This window comes from Pseudorca crassidens, unplaced genomic scaffold, assembly GCF_039906515.1.
Source record: "Pseudorca crassidens isolate mPseCra1 unplaced genomic scaffold, mPseCra1.hap1 Scaffold_85, whole genome shotgun sequence".
Lineage (NCBI taxonomy): Eukaryota > Metazoa > Chordata > Mammalia > Artiodactyla > Delphinidae > Pseudorca > Pseudorca crassidens.
In genome coordinates, this window is record NW_027136337.1 from 946816 (window position 1) to 964366 (window position 17551).

A 17551-nucleotide genomic window follows, 5' to 3' on the forward strand; every position below is an offset into this window, starting at 1 on the left:
TAAATTTGAGACCCTCTTCTGTTTTGGAATTCAGTTCCTGTGTAGCCAAGTTTACATTCCGTGTATTACTGATATCTTATGATGTTTCTTTTTCTGTGTGACTTATTTCAGTTAGAATCATCGTACCTGAATCCACTCATTATGCTGCTACGGGCCTGATGACATAGATTTCATTGCTGAGGGATACTGAATTGTATATAAGTACCACAAGTTCTTTATCCATTTTTCACTTTCTGTGATACTGAACTTGTATGGTAAACGAGGTTCTTGTAAACAGAGGCGTCCCAAACTTTGGGGTGGCTGTGTCTTTTTGATTTTAATTTCCCTAAGCTATAGGACCATAAGTGGAAGTGCCCTAGGCTCTGTTGCTTTGTTTTTTAGATGTTTCAGGAAACACCATACACTTCTCCCGAGTGTCTGTTGGCAATTTACATCCCTCCCATCAGCATAACAAGGCTCCAAGTTCTCCATGGCCTGTCCTGCCTTTCTGGATTTTACACTTTTTTCAGATGGCCCTTTTGACCGGGGGGAAGTGAGACTTCATTGTAGTGCAGATTTCCTTTGCAAGCTTGCTTGGTTGGCCAAAAAGGGCGTATGCGTTTTTTCCTGAATATATTCAGGAAAAAACGCATACGCCCTTTTTGTCCAGGTGCATCATTGTGGACGCTCTGCCTCTTTTCCTATGCTTTCAATGCAATTCCAGTCTACCTCCTGAAATCGGTTTTCTGCAATTCTGCCCCGCTTTCAACTCCTCTTGGTAGCCTTACTTCAGTATATTTTTGGACGATAGCTGTCATTTATAACTCTGCAAGTTTGTGAATTACAGTGCCCCTGAGTTCCTTTCTTCAACTCGCTTTCTTGTGACCTGGCCGCAACACCGCAGGATGGCTTCAGGCCCTAATCTGGTTCCGGCACGGCACGCTGACCCTTTGGTTAATTCCGCTTCCTGGTGGGAAATGAGAGTTAAATTTGCCCGTCCAGACACCTCCAGCTAGTCTCTCATTGGTTTTCGCTATTCCTGTACATCTTCCGCAGAAATTGTAAACTGGGCCATACAGGAGTTTAAAGGGACTGACTCTCCAAGTCGGGAGAGTGTTAGTAAAGCGTCTGGAATGTTGCACCCGAGTACCAGGGTACGAAAACTGAGACATATTTGAACACGTCTCCCGTTCACATGGTTGATCATACTCTGGGTTCCACATGCATGTTTTAGCTGAAGGAAGAATACCTTAAACCTGGGTAGTTGAAACACGTGGAATGGGTACCATGCAATATGACTTCAAAGGGTCTTCATTTGCTCACCGAACCTCTCCAATCCTATCACTGCTGAGTTTATGCCCCTGTACACACGCTTGATTCTCTTTTGGAGACATAGCAATCCATAGGTTTTAAGATACTTACTAGTCAGGTACATTCTGAGGCGTTTAATATGGGGTGTTGAGTCCATTTCGTTGAGCAAGGAGTAGCTCTTGTCTATTCCATATTTGGCTTAAGGAACTTTATCTGTGCTCATTTCAATCTGTGGTTTTATGCAGCACCCCAACTCACCTTTCCCCTTAAGCAAGCATAAGTTGGTTTTCTAAATTTGAGACCCTCTTCTGTTTTGTAATTCAGTTCCTGTGTAGCCAAGTATACATTCCGTGTATTAGTGATATCTTATGATGTTTCTTTTTCTGTGTGACTTATTTCAGTTAGAATCATCATACCTGAATCCACTCATTATGCTGCTACGGGCCTGATGACATAGATTTCATTGCTGAGTGATATTGCATTGTACGTAAGTACCACAACTTCTTTATCCATTTTTCACTTTCTGCGATATTGAACTTGTACCGTAAACGAGATTCTTGTAAACAGAGCTGTCCCAAATTTTGGGGTGGCTGTGTCTTTTTTATTTTAATTTCCCTAAGCTATAGGACCATAAGTGGAAGTGCCCTAGGCTCTGTTGCTTTGTTTTTTAGATGTTTCAGGAAACACCATACACTTCTCCCAAGTGGCTGTTGGCAATTTTCATCCTACCCATCAGCATAACAAGGCACCCAGTTCTCCATGGCCTGTCCTGCCTTTCTGGATTTTACACTTTTTTCAGATGGCCCTTTTGACCGGGGGGAAGTGAGACTTCATTGTAGTGCAGATTTCCTTTGCAAGCTTACTTAGTTGTCCAAAAAGGGCGTATGCGTTTTTTCCTGAATATATTCAGGAAAAAATGCATACGCCCGTTTTGGCCAAGTGCATCATTGTCTACGTTCTGCCTCTTTTCCTATGCTTTCAATGCAATTCCAGTCTACCTCCTGAAATCGGTTTCCTGCAATTCTGCCCCGCTTTCAAGTCCTCTTGGCAGCCTTACTTCAGTATATTTTTGGACAATAGCTGTCATTTATAACTCTGCAGGTTTGTGAATTACAGTTCCCCTGAGCTCCTTTCTTCAACTCGCTTTCTTGTGAGCTGGCCAAAACACCGCAGGATGGCTTCAGGCCCTAATCTGGTTCCGGCACGGCACGCTGAGCCTTTGGTTAATTCCTCTTCCTGGTGGGAAATGAGAGTTAAATTTGCCCGTCCAGACACCTCCAGCTAGTCTCTAATTGGTTCTCCCAATTCCTGTTCATCTTCCGCAGAAATGGCAAACTGGGCCAAACAGGAGGTTAAAGGCACTGACTCTCCAAGTCGGGAGAGTGTTAGTAAAGCGTCTGGAATGTTGCACCCGAGTACCAGGGGAAGAAAACTGAGACATATTTGAACACGTCTCCCGATCACATGGTTGATCATACTGTGAGTTCCACATGCATGTTTTAGCTGTAGGAAGAATACCTTAAACCTGGTGAGTTGAGACCCGTGGAATGGGTACCCTGCAATACGACTTCAAAGCGTCTTCATTTGCTCAGCGAACCTCTCCAATGTTATCACTGCTGCGATTATATCCCTGTACACACGCTTGATTCTCTTTCAGAGAGATAGGAATCCATATGTGTTAAGATACTTACTAGTCAGGTACATTCTTAGGCGTTTAATATGGGGTGTTGAGTCCATTTCATTGAGCAAGGAGTAGCTCTTTTCTATTCCATATTTGGCTTAAGGAACTTTATCTGTGCTAATTTCAATCTCTGGTTTTATGCAGCACCCCAACTCACCTTTCCCCTTAAGCAAGCATAAGTTGGTTTTCTAAATTTGAGACCCTCTTCTGTTTTGTAATTCAGTTCCTGTGTAGCCAAGTTTACATTCCGTGTATTAGTGATATCTTATGATGTTTCTTTTTCTGTGTGACTTATTTCAGTTAGAATCATCATACCTGAATCCACTCATTATGCTCCTACGGGCCTGATGACATAGATTTCATTGCTGAGTGATATTGCATTAAACATAAGTACCACAACTTCCTTATCCATTTTTCACTTTCTGCGATATTGAACTTGTACCGTAAATGAGGTTCATGTAAACAGAGCCGTCCTAACCTTTGAGGTGACTGTGTCTTTTTGATTTTAATTTCCCTAAGCTATAGGACCATAAGTGGAAGTGCCCTAGGCTCTGTTGCTTTGTTTTTTAGATGCTTCAGGAAACACCAAACACATCTCCCGAGTGTCTGTTGGCAATTTACATCCCGCCCATCAGCATAACAAGGCTCCCAGTTCTCCATGGCCTGTCCTGCCTTTCTGGATTTTACACTTTTTTCAGATGGCCCTTTTGACCGGGGGGAAGTGAGACTTCATTGTAGTGCAGATTTCCTTTGCAAGCTTGCTTGGTTGGCCAAAAAGGGCGTATGCGTTTTTTCCTGAATATATTCAGGAAAAAACGCATACGCCCTTTTTGGCCAAGTGCATCATTGTGGACGTTCTGCCTCTTTTCCTATGCTTTCAATGCAATTCCAGTCTACCTCCTGAAATCGGTTTCCTGCAATTCTGCCCCGCTTTCAAGTCCTCTTGGCAGCTTTACTTCAGTATATTTTTGGACGGTCGCTGTCATTTATAACTCTGCAGGTTTGTGAATTACAGTGCCCCTTAGCTACTTTCTTCAACTCGCTTTCTTGTGACCTGGACGCAACACCGCAGGATGGCTTCAGTCCCTAATCTGGTTCCGGCACGGCACGCTGAGCCTTTGGTTAGTTCCTCTTCCTGGTGGGAAATGAGAGTTAAATTTGCCCGTCCAGACACCTCCAGCTAGTCTCTCATTGGTTCTCCCTATTCCTGTTCATCTTCCGCAGAAATTGCAAACTGGGCCAAACAGGAGGTTAAAGGCGCTGACTCTCCAAGTGGGGAGAGTGTTAGTAAAGCGTCTGGAATGTTGCACCCGAGTACCAGGGGAGGAAAACTGAGACATATTTGAACACGTCTCCCTTTCACACAGTTGATCATACTCTGGGTTCTACATGCATGATTTAGCTCAAGGAAGAATACCTTAAATCTGGAGAGTTGAAACCCGTGGAATGGGTACCATGCAATATGACTTCAAAGGGTCTTCATTTGCTCACCGAACCTCTCCAATCCTATCACTGCTGCGTTTATGCCCCTGTACATACGATTGATTCTCTTTTGGAGACATAGAAATCCATAGGTTTTAAGATACTTACTAGTCAGGTACATTCTTAGGCGTTTAATATGGGGTGTTGAGTCCATTTCGTTGAGCAAGGAGTAGCTCTTGTCTATTCCATATTTGGCTTAAGGAACTTTATCTGTGCTCATTTCAATCTCTGGTTTTATGCAGCACCCCGACTCACCTTTCCTCTTAAGCAAGCATAAGTTGGTTTTCTAAATTTGAGACCCTGTTCTGTTTTGGAATTCAGTTCCTGTGTAGCCAAGTTTACATTCCGTGTATTAGTGATATCTTATGATGTTCCTTTTTCTGTGTGACTTATTTCAGTTAGAATCATCGAACCTGAATCCACTTATTATGCTGCTACGGGCCTGATGACATAGATTTCATTGCTGAGTGATACTGCATTGTACGTAAGTACCACAAGTTCTTTATCCATTTTTCACTTTCTGTGATACTGAACTTGTACGGTAAACGAGGTTCTTGTAAACAGAGGCGTCCCAAACTTTGGGGTGGCTGTGTCTTTTTGATTTTAATTTCCCTAAGCTATAGGACCATAAGTGGAAGTGCCCTAGGCTCTGTTGCTTTGTTTTTTAGATGTTTCAGGAAACACCATACACTTCTCCCGAGTGTCTCTTGGCAATTTACATCCCGCCCATCAGCATAACAAGGCTCCCAGTTCTCCATGGCCTGTCCTGCCTTTCTGGATTTTACACTTTTTTCAGATGGCCCTTTTGACCGGGGGGAAGTGAGACTTCATTGTAGTGCAGATTTCCTTTGCAAGCTTGCTTGGTTGGCCAAAAAGTGCGTATGCGTTTTTTCCTGAATATATTCAGGAAAAAACGCATACGCCCTTTTTGGCCAAGTGCATCATTGTGGACGTTCTGCCTCTTTTCCTATGCTTTCAATGCAATTCCAGTCTACCTGCTGAAATCGGTTTCCTGCAATTCTGCCCCGCTTTCAAGTCCTCTTGGCAGCCTTACTTCAGTATATTTTTGGACGATCGCTGTCATTTATAACTCTGCAGGTTTGTGAATTACAGTGCCCCTGAGCTCCTTTCTTCAACTCGCTTTCTTTTGAGCTGGCCGCAACACCGCAGGATGGCTTCAGGCCCTAATCTCGTTCCGGCACGGCACGCTGAGCCTTTGGTTAATTCCTCTTCCTGGTGGGAAATGAGAGTTAAATTTGCCCGTCCAGACACCTCCAGCTATTCTCTCATTGGTTCTCCCTATTCCTGTTCATCTTCCGCAGAAATTGCAAACTGGTCCAAACAGGAGGTTAAAGGCGCTGACTCTCCAAGTGGGGAGAGTGTTAGTAAAGCGTATGGAATGTTGCACCCAAGAACCAGGGTATGAAAACTGAGACATATTTGAACACGTCTCCCGATCACATGGTTGATCATACTCTAGGTTCCACATGCATGTTTTAGCTGAAGGAAGAATACCTTAAACCTGGGTAGTTGAAACCCGTGGAATGGGTACCATGCAATATGACTTCAAAGGGTCTTCATTTGCTCACCGAACCTCTCCAATCCTATCACTGCTGCGTTTATGCCCCTGTACACATGCTTGATTCGCTTTCGGAGACATAGCAATCCATAGGTTTTAAGATACTTACTAGTCAGGTACATTCTTAGGCGTTTAATATGGGGTGTTGAGTCCATTTCGTTGAGCAAGGAGTAGCTCTTGTCTATTCCATATTTGGCTTAAGGAACTTTATCTGTGCTCATTTCAATCTCTGGTTTTATGCAGCACCCCAACTCACCTTTCCCCTTAAGCAAGCATAAGTTGGTTTTCTAAATTTGAGACCCTTTTCTGTTCTGTAATTCAGTTCCTGTGTAGCCAAGTTTACATTCCGTGTATTACTGATATCTTATGATGTTTCTTTTTCTGTGTGACTTATTTCAGTTAGAATCATCATACCTGAATCCACTCATTGTGCTGCTACGGGCCTGATGACATAGATTTCATTGCTGAGTGATATTCTTTTGTAAGCAATACCACAAGTTCTTTATCCATTTTTCACTTTCTGTGATATTGAACTTGTACGGTAAACGAGGTTCTTGTAAACAGAGGCGTCCCAAACTTTGGGGTGGCTGTGTCTTTTTGATTTTAATTTCCCTAAGCTATAGGACCATAAGTGGAAGTGCCCTAGGCTCTGTTGCTTTGTTTTTTAGATGCTTCAGGAAACACCAAACACATCTCCCGAGTGTCTGTTGGCAATTTACATCCCGCCCATCAGCATAACAAGGCTCCCAGTTCTCCATGGCCTGTCCTGCCTTTCTGGATTTTACACTTTTTTCAGATGGCCCTTTTGACCGGGGGGAAGTGAGACTACATTGTAGTGTAGATTTCCTTTGCAAGCTTGCTTGGTTGGCCAAAAAGGGCGTATGCGTTTTTTCCTGAATATATTCAGGAAAAAACGCATACGCCCTTTTTGGCCAAGTGCATCATTGTGGACGTTCTGCCTCTTTTCCTATGCTTTCAATGCAATTCCAGTCTACCTCCTGAAATCGGTTTCCTGCAATTCTGCCCCGCTTTCAAGTCCTCTTGGCAGCCTTACTTCAGTATATTTTTGGATGATAGCTGTCATTTATAACTCTGCAGGTTTGTGAATTACAGTGCCCCTGAGCTCCTTTCTTCAACTCACTTTCTTGTGACCTGGCCGCAACACCGCAGGATGGCTTCAGGCCCTAATCTGGTTCCGGCACGGCACGCTGAGCCTTTGGTTAATTCCTCTTCCTGGTGGGAAATGAGAGTTAAATTTGCCCGTCCAGACACCTCCAGCTAATCTCTCATTGGTTCTCGCTATTCCTGTTCATCTTCCGCAGAAATTGCAAACTCGGCCAAACAGGAGGTTAAAGGGACTGACTCTCCCAGTCGGGAGAGTGTTAGTAAAGCGTCTGGAATGTTGCACCCGAGTACCAGGGTACGAAAACTGAGACATATTTGAACACGTCTCCCGATCACATGGTTGATCATACCCTAGGTTCCACATGCATGTTTTAGCTGAAGGAAGAATACATTAAACCTGGGTAGTTGAAACACGTGGAATGGGTACCATGCAATATGACTTCAAAGGGTCTTCGTTTGCTCACCAAACCTCTCCAATCCTATCACTGCTGCCTTTATGCCCCTGTACACATGCTTGATTCTCTTTCGGAGACATAGCAATCCATAGGTTTTAAGATACTTACTAGTCAGGTACATTCTTAGGTGTTTAATATGGGGTGTTGAGTCCATTTTGTTGAGCAAGGAGTAGCTCTTGTCTATTCCATATTTGGCTTAAGGAACTTTATCTGTGCTCATTTCAATCTCTGGTTTTATGCAGCACCCCAACTCACCTTTCCCCTTAAGCAAGCATAAGTTGGTTTTCTAAATTTGAGACCCTGTTCTGTTTTGGAATTCAGTTCCTGTGTAGCCAAGTTTACATTCCGTGTATTAGTGATATCTTATGATGTTTCTTTTTCTGTGTGACTTATTTCAGTTAGAATCATCGTACCTGAATCCACTCATTATGCTGCTACGGGCCTGGTGACATAGATTTCATTGCTGAGTGATACTGCATTGTACGTAAGTTCCACAAGTTCTTTATCCATTTTTCACTTTCTGTGATGTTGAACTTGTATGGTAATCGAGGTTCTTGTAAACAGAGGCGTCCCAAACTTTGGGGTGGCTGTGTCTTTTTGATTTTAATTTCCCTAAGCTATAGGACCATAAGTGGAAGTGCCCTAGGCTCTGTTGCTTTGTTTTTTAGATGTTTCAGGAAACACCATACACTTCTCCCGAGTGTCTGTTGGCAATTTACATCCCGCCCATCAGCATAACAAGGCTCCCTGTTCTCCATGGCCTGTCCTGCCTTTCTGGATTTTACACTTTTTTCAGATGGCCCTTTTGACCGGGGGGAAGTGAGACTTCATTGTAGTGCAGATTTCCTTTGCAAGCTTGCTTGGTTGGCCAAAAAGGGCGTATGCGTTTTTTCCTGAATATATTCAGGAAAAAACGCATACGCCCTTTTTGGCCAAGTGCATCATTGTGGACGTTCTGCCTCTTTTCCTATGCTTTCAATGCAATTCCAGTCTACCTCCTGAAATCGGTTTCCTGCAATTCTGCCCCGCTTTCAAGTCCTCTTGGCAGCCTTACTTCAGTATATTTTTGGATGATAGCTGTCATTTATAACTCTGCAGGTTTGTGAATTACAGTGCCCCTGAGCTCCTTTCTTCAACTCACTTTCTTGTGACCTGGCCGCAACACCGCAGGATGGCTTCAGGCCCTAATCTGGTTCCGGCACGGCACGCTGAGCCTTTGGTTAATTCCTCTTCCTGGTGGGAAATGAGAGTTAAATTTGCCCGTCCAGACACCTCCAGCTAATCTCTCATTGGTTCTCGCTATTCCTGTTCATCTTCCGCAGAAATTGCAAACTCGGCCAAACAAGAGGTTAAAGGGACTGACTCTCCCAGTCGGGAGAGTGTTAGTAAAGCGTCTGGAATGTTGCACCCGAGTACCAGGGTACGAAAACTGAGACATATTTGAACACGTCTCCCGATCACATGGTTGATCATACCCTAGGTTCCACATGCATGTTTTAGCTGAAGGAAGAATACATTAAACCTGGGTAGTTGAAACACGTGGAATGGGTACCATGCAATATGACTTCAAAGGGTCTTCGTTTGCTCACCAAACCTCTCCAATCCTATCACTGCTGCCTTTATGCCCCTGTACACATGCTTGATTCTCTTTCGGAGACATAGCAATCCATAGGTTTTAAGATACTTACTAGTCAGGTACATTCTTAGGTGTTTAATATGGGGTGTTGAGTCCATTTTGTTGAGCAAGGAGTAGCTCTTGTCTATTCCATATTTGGCTTAAGGAACTTTATCTGTGCTCATTTCAATCTCTGGTTTTATGCAGCACCCCAACTCACCTTTCCCCTTAAGCAAGCATAAGTTGGTTTTCTAAATTTGAGACCCTGTTCTGTTTTGGAATTCAGTTCCTGTGTAGCCAAGTTTACATTCCGTGTATTAGTGATATCTTATGATGTTTCTTTTTCTGTGTGACTTATTTCAGTTAGAATCATCGTACCTGAATCCACTCATTATGCTGCTACGGGCCTGGTGACATAGATTTCATTGCTGAGTGATACTGCATTGTACGTAAGTTCCACAAGTTCTTTATCCATTTTTCACTTTCTGTGATGTTGAACTTGTACGGTAATCGAGGTTCTTGTAAACAGAGGCGTCCCAAACTTTGGGGTGGCTGTGTCTTTTTGATTTTAATTTCCCTAAGCTATAGGACCATAAGTGGAAGTGCCCTAGGCTCTGTTGCTTTGTTTTTTAGATGTTTCAGGAAACACCATACACTTCTCCCCAGTGTCTGTTGGCAATTTACATCCCGCCCATCAGCATAACAAGGCTCCCTGTTCTCCATGGCCTGTCCTGCCTTTCTGGATTTTACACTTTTTTCAGATGGCCCTTTTGACCGGGGGGAAGTGAGACTTCATTGTAGTGCAGATTTCCTTTGCAAGCTTGCTTGGTTGGCCAAAAAGGGCGTATGCGTTTTTTCCTGAATATATTCAGGAAAAAACGCATACGCCCTTTTTGGCCAAGTGCATCATTGTGGACGTTCTGCCTCTTTTCCTATGCTTTCAATGCAATTCCAGTCTACCTCCTGAAATCGGTTTCCTGCAATTCTGCCCCGCTTTCAAGTCCTCTTGGCAGCCTTACTTCGGTATATTATTGGACGATAGCTGTCATTTATAACTCTGCAGGTTTGTGAATTACAGTGCCCCTGAGCTCCTTTCTTCAACTCGCTTTCTTGTGAGCTGGCCACAACACCGCAGGATGGCTTCAGGCCCTAATCTGGTTCCGGCACGGTACGCTGAGCCTTTGGTTAATTCCTCTTCCTGGTGGGAAATGAGAGTTAAATTTGCCCGTCCAGACACCTCCAGCTAGTCTCTCATTGGTTCTCGCTATTCTTGTTCATCTTCCGCAGAAATTACAAACTGGGCCAAACAGGAGGTTAAAGGGACTGACTCTCCAAGTGGGGAGAGTGTTAGTAAAGCGTCTGGAATGTTGCACCCGAGTACCAGGGTACGAAAACTGAGACATATTTGAACACGTCTCCCGATCACATGGTTGATCATACTCTAGGTTCCACATGCATGTTTTAGCTGAAGGAAGAATACCTTAAACCTGGGTAGTTGAAACCCGTGGAATGGGTACCATGCAATATGACTTCAAAGGGTCTTCGTTTGCTCACCGAACCTCTCCAATCCTATCACTGCTGCATTTATGCCCCTGTACACATGCTTGATTCGCTTTCCGAGACATAGCAATCCATAGGTTTTAAGATACTTACTAGTCAGGTACATTCTTAGGCGTTTAATATGGGGTGTTGAGTCCATTTCGTTGAGCAAGGAGTAGCTCTTGTCTATTCCATATTTGGCTTAAGGAACTTTATCTGTGCTCATTTCAATCTCTGGTTTTATGCAGCACCCCAACTCACGTTTCCCGTTAAGCAAGCATAAGTTGGTTTTCTAAATTTGAGACCCTGTTCTGTTCTGTAATTCAGTTCCTGTGTAGCCAAGTTTACATTCCGTGTATTACTGATATCTTATGATGTTTCTTTTTCTGTGTGACTTATTTCAGTTAGAATCATCATACCTGAATCCACTCATTGTGCTGCTAAGGGCCTGATGACATAGATTTCATTGCTGAGTGATATTGCTTTGTAAGTAAATACCACAACTTCTTTATCCATTTTTCACTTTCTGCGATGTTGAACTTGTACTATAAACGAGGTTCTTGTAAACAGAGCCGTCCCAAACTTTGGGGTGGCTGTGTCTTTTTGATTTTAATTTCCCTAAGCTATAGGACCATAAGTGGAAGTGCCCTAGGCTCTGTTGCTGTGTTTTTTAGATGTTTCAGGAAACACCAAACACTTCTCCCGAGTGTCTGTTGGCAATTTACATCCCGCCCATCAGCATAACAAGGCTACCAGTTCTCCATGGCCTGTCCTGCCTTTCTGGATTTTACACTTTTTTCAGATGGCCCTTTTGACCGGGGGGAAGTGAGACTTCATTGTAGTGCAGATTTCCTTTGCAAGCTTGCTTGGTTGACCAAAAAGGGCGTATGCGTTTTTTCCCGAATATATTCAGGAAAAAACGCATACGCCCTTTTTGGCCAAGTGCATCATTTTGGACGTTCTACCTCTTTTCCTATGCTTTCAATGCAATTCCAGTCTACCTCCTGAAATCGGTTTCCTGCAATTCTGCCCCGCTTTCAAGTCCTCTTGGCAGCCTTACTTCAGTATATTTTTGGACGATAGCTGTCATTTATAACTCTGCAGGTTTGTGAATTACAGTGCCCCTGAGCTCCTTTCTTCAACTCGCTTTCTTGTGAGCTGTCCGCAACACCGCAGGATGGCTTCAGGCCCTAATCTGGTTCCGGCACGGCACACTGAGCCTTTGGTTATTTCCTCTTCCTGGTGGGAAATGAGAGTGAAATTTGCCCGTCCAGACACCTCCAGCTAGTCTCTCATTGGTTCTCCCTATTCCTGTTCATCTTCCGCAGAAATTGCAAACTGGGCCAAACAGGAGGTTAAAGGGACTGACTCTCCAAGTTAGGACAGTGTTAGTAAAGCGTCTGGAATGTTGCACCCGTGTACCAGGGTACGAAAACTGAGACATATTTGAACACGTCTCCCGTTCACACGGTTGATCATACTCTGGGTTCCACATGCATGTTTTAGCTGAAGGAAGAATACCTTAAACCTGGGTAGTTGAAACCCGTGGAATGGGTACCATGCAATATGACTTCAAAGGGTCTTCATTTGCTCACCGAACCTCTCCAATCCTATCACTGCTGCGTTTATGCCTCTGTACACACGCTTGATTCTCTTTTGGAGACATAGCAATCCATAGGTTTTAAGATACTTACTAGTCAGGTACATTATTAGGCGTTTAATATGGGGTGTTGAGTCCATTTCGTTGAGCAAGGAGTAGCTCTTGTCTATTTCATATTTGGCTTAAGGAACGTTATCTGTGCTCATTTCAATCTCTGGTTTTATGCAGCACCCCAACTCACCTTTTCTCTTAAGCAAACATAAGTTGGTTTTCTAAATTTGAGACCCTGTTCTGTTTTGGAATTCAGTTCCTGTGTAGCCAAGTTTAAATTCCCTGTATTAGTGATATCTTATGATGTTTCTTTTTCTGTGTGACTTATTTCAGTTAGAATCATCGTACCTGAATCCACTCATTATGCTTCTACGGGCCTGATGACATAGATTTCATTGCTGAGTGATACTGCATTGTACATAAGTACCACAAGTTCTTTATCCATTTTTCACTTTCTGTGATACTGAACTTGTACGGTAAACGAGGTTCTTGTAAACAGAGGCGTCCCAAACTTTGGGGTGGCTGTGTCTTTTTGATTTTAATTTCCCTAAGCTATAGGACCATAAGTGGAAGTGCCCTAGGCTCTGTTGCTTTGTTTTTTAGATGTTTCAGGAAACACCATACACTTCTCCCCAGTGTCTGTTGGCAATTTACATCCCGCCCATCAGCATAACAAGGCTCCCAGTTCTCCATGGCCTGTCCTGCCTTTCTGGATTTTACACTTTTTTCAGATGGCCCTTTTGACCGGGGGGAAGTGAGACTTCATTGTAGTGCAGATTTCCTTTGCAAGCTTGCTTGGTTGGCCAAAAAAGGCGTATGCGTTTTTTCCTGAATATATTCAGGAAAAAACGCATACGCCCTTTTTGGCCAAGTGCATCATTGAGGACGTTCTGCCTCTTTTCCTATGCTTTCAATGCAATTCCAGTCTACCTCCTGAAATCGGTTTCCTGCAATTCTGCCGCGCTTTCAAGTCCTCTTGGCAGCCTTACTTCAGTATATTTTTGGACGATAGCTGTCATTTATAACTCTGCAGGTTTGTGAATTACAGTGCCCCTGAGCTTTTTTCTTCAACTCGCTTTCTTGTGAGCTGGCCGCAACACCGCAGGATTGCTTCAGGCCCTAATCTGTTTCCGGCATGGCACGCTGAGCCTTTGGTTAATTCCTCTTCCTGGTGGGAAATGACAGTTAAATTTGCCCGTCCAGACACCTCCAGCTAGTCTGTCATTGGTTCTCCCTATTCCTATTCATCTTCCGCAGAAATTGCAAACTGGGCCAAACAGGAGTTTAAAGGCACTGACTCTCCAAGTCGGGAGAGTGTTAGTAAAGCATCTGGAATGTTGCACCCGAGTACCAGGGGACGAAAACTGAGACATATTTGAACACGTCTCCCGATCACACGGTTGATCATTCTCTGGGTTCCACATGCATATTTTAGCTGAAGGAAGAATACCTTAAACCTGGAGAGTTGAGACCCGTGGAATGGGTACCATGCAATATGACTTCAAAGAGTCTTCATTTGCTCACTGAACCTCTCCAATCCTGTCACAGCTGTGTTTATGCCCCTGTACACACGCTTGATTCTCTTTCAGACATAGCCATCCATACGTTTTAAGATTCTTACTAGTCAGGTATATTCTTAGGCGTTTAATATGGGGTGTTGAGTCCATTTCGTTGAGCAAGGAGTAGCTCTTGTCTATTCCATATTTGGCTTAAGGAAATTTATCTGTGCTCATTTCAAACTCTAGTTTTATGCAGCACCCCAACTCACCTTCCCCCTTAAGCAAGCATAAGTTGGTTTTCTAAACTTGAGACCCTGTTCTGTTTTGTAATTCAGTTCATGTGTAGCCAAGTTCACATTCTGTGTATTAGTGATACCTTATGATGTTTCTTTTCTGTGTGACTTATTTCAGTTCGAATCATCATACCTGAATCTACTCATTATGGTGCTACGGGCCTGATGACATAGATTTCATTGCTGAGTGTTATTGCATTGTACGTAAGTACCACAACTTCTTTATCCATTTTTCACTTTCTGCGCTATTGAACTTGTACGGTAAACGAGGTTCTTGTAAACAGAGGCATCCCAAACTTTGGGGTGGCTGTGTCTTTTTGATTTTAATTTCCCTAAGCTATAGGACCATAAGTGGAAGTGCCCTAGGCTCTGTTGCTTTGTATTTTAGATGTTTCAGGAAACACCATACACTTCTCCCGAGTGGCTGTTGGCAATTTACATCCCGCCCATCAGCATAAGAAGGCTCCCAGTTCTCCATGGCCTGTGGTGCCTTTATGGATTTTACACTTTTTTCAGATGGCCCTTTTGACCCGGTGGAAGTGAGAGTTCATTGTAGTGCAGATTTCCTTTGCAAGCTTACTTGGTTGGCCAAAAAGGGCGTATGCGTTTTTTCCTGAATATATTCAGGAAAAAACGCATACGCCCTTTTTGGCCAAGTGCATCATTGTCGAGGTTCTGACTCTCTTCATATGTTTTCAATGCAATTCCAGTCTACCTACTGAAATCGGTTTCCTGCAATTCTGCCTTGCTTTCAATGCCTCTTCATAGCCTTACCTCAATATATTTTTTGAAAATAGTTGGCCTTTATAACTCTGCAGGTTTTTGAATTGCAGTGGCCCTTAGCTCCATTTTTCAGCTCTTATTTTTGTGGTCTTGCCCCATAACCACAGGATTCCTTGAAGCCCTATTTTTCTTCTGGGGCACCTTGCTGTGCCTTTGGTTAATTCTTCTTACTGATGTGACATTAGAGTGACATGTGCCCATTGAAACCGCTACAGCTAGTTTCTCACTGGTTCCCCCTATTCCCATTCATCCTCCGCACTAACTGCAGACTGTGCAATACCAGAACTTAAAGGCATTGACTCTCCATGTGGGGATGTTGTTAGTAAAGTGGCTGGAATGTCGATCCGGAGCCCCAGGAGAGGAAAAATGAGGTGCGTTTTAGAAACCTTTCCCGATCATATGGTATACCAGTCGCTGGGTTTCCCAAGCATGGTTTAGCTGTAGGAAGATTCCCTTCAACCTGGAGTGTTGGGACCCTTGGAATGAGTAGCATGAAGTATTGCATTAAACTTTCGGCAGTTGCTCACCAAAGCTCACCAATCCTCTCAGCCCCAAGTGTCCAGCCTTATGTCTTATCCAGCTGTGGGTTTATATGTGGTCAATCCAGGTTGCATCACAGCCCCTGAGCGAATTTTGTAAGAATTTTTCTCTCTTTCATTGTTTCAGCGTTTTGTTTTTAAAATTTATTTCTATAATGGGGTTTAGCTCATTTTCACTGCTGTGTTTGTGCCGCTCTGCACACACTTGATTCCCTTATGGAGATATATCAATACATGGGTTTTAAGATTCTTATTACTCAGATATATTTCTCTGCAGTGTATAGGGTGTGTTGAGGCCAGTTCATTGAACAAGGTGTAGATCTTGTCTAATACCTATTTGGTTTATTGAACGGTATCTGTGCTAATTTCAAACTCTGGTTTTATGCATCACCCCACCTCTCCTTTCCCCTTAAGCTGACATAAGTGTGTTTTCTAAATGTGAGACACTGTTCTGTTCTGTAATTCATTTCTTGTGCAGCCATATTTACCCTCCCTCTATAAGTGATATCTTATGATATGTTTCTTTTTCTGTTTGACTTATTTCAAGTAGTATTATCGGACCTAAATCCACTCTTTATCCTTCTACTAGCCTTATTACATTGATTTCATGGTGAAGAGATATTCCATTGTACATAAGTACCACATCTTCTTTATCCATTGTTCTCTTTCCTGGGATATTTAAGGTGTACTGAAGTTGAGGTTCTTGTAAACAGAGTAGCCCTAAACTGTGGTGTGCTTGTGTCTTGTTGATTTTAGACTTCCCTAGATATACTCCCATGATTGGAAGTGTCCTATGCTCTGTAGCTCTGTTTTTTAGATGATTTAGGAACCACCATACACTTCTCCAGAGTGGCTCTCGGCAGTTCACACACTGCCCATCAGCGTATAAAGGCTCCCTGTTCTCCATGGCCTGTCCTGCATTTCTGGTTTTTACAATTTTTTAGGATGGCCCTTTTGACTGGTGGGAAATGAGACTTCTTTGTTGTGCACATTTGCATTGCTTGCTTGCTTCGTTGCCCATAAAGTGCGTATGCGTTTTTTTCCTGGATATAATCAGGAAAAAACGCATACGCCCTTTTGGGCCAACTGCATCATTGTCGAAATTCTGCCGCTTTTCATGTGCGTTAAAGACGAGTCCAATCTATCTCTTGAAATCTGTTTCTTGCAATTCTGTCTTGCATTCAGATCCTCTTCTTTGCCTTACCTCAACATATTTTTGGACGTTAGTTTTCATTTATAACTCTGCAGGTTTGTGAATTGCAGTGACCCTGAGCTCCATTTTTTAAGTTGCTCTTTTGTGAGCTGGCCTCAAACCCGCAGGATTGCTTCAGGCCCTATTTTGGCTCCGGCGAGGCAGGCTGAGCCTTTCTTTAATTCTTATTCTTAATGGGAAATTAGAGTGATATGTGCCCGTCCAAACCCCTACAACTATTCTCTCATTGGTTCCCCCTCTTCCCGTTCATCCTCCTCACAATTTGCAAAATGTGTGAAACAGAAGTTTAAATGTGCTGATTCTCCAAGTGGGGAGATTCTAAGTAGCGTGGCTGGAATGGTGAACAGGAGCACCAGGAGAGGATAAATGAGGTGCATTTTAGACACATCTCCCGATCACATGGTGTACAGTCCTCTGGGTTTTCCATGCATGTTTTAGCTGTAGGAAGATCCCTTGAACCTGCAGATTTGGGACCCATTGAATGGGTAACAGGTAGTATTACTTTAAAGGGTGTGCATTTCCTCACCCAACCTCACATTTCTCTTAGCGCAAACAGTTTCCAGCCTTATGTCTCATCCTGCTGTGGGTCTAGATGTGTTCAATCCATGTTGCATCACCGTCCCTGAGGAAAACTTGTAAGAGGTTTTCTCTGTCTCTCTGTCGTTTATTTTTTTCAATTTATTACTATATTGGTTACAGCTGATTTTCAAAGCTCTGTTTCTTGCTGCTGTACATCCACTTGATTCACGTACAGAGAGACATCAATAAATTCTTTTTCAGATTCTTACCAGTCGTATATATTCTTTT

The 17551-nt window shown here is 43.2% G+C and overlaps 1 long non-coding RNA gene across 1 annotated transcript in view; it reads left to right on the forward strand.

Moving 5' to 3' along the window:
• Positions 1 to 1692: 1692 nt before the first annotated feature.
• LOC137218349 (uncharacterized) overlaps positions 1693 to 17551 on the forward strand; it is a 43810-nt gene continuing 27951 nt past the window's right edge. The window contains exon 1 of the long non-coding RNA XR_010940668.1: positions 1693 to 1773. This is a non-coding gene — a long non-coding RNA (uncharacterized lncRNA). The remainder of the gene's footprint in view (positions 1774 to 17551) is intronic.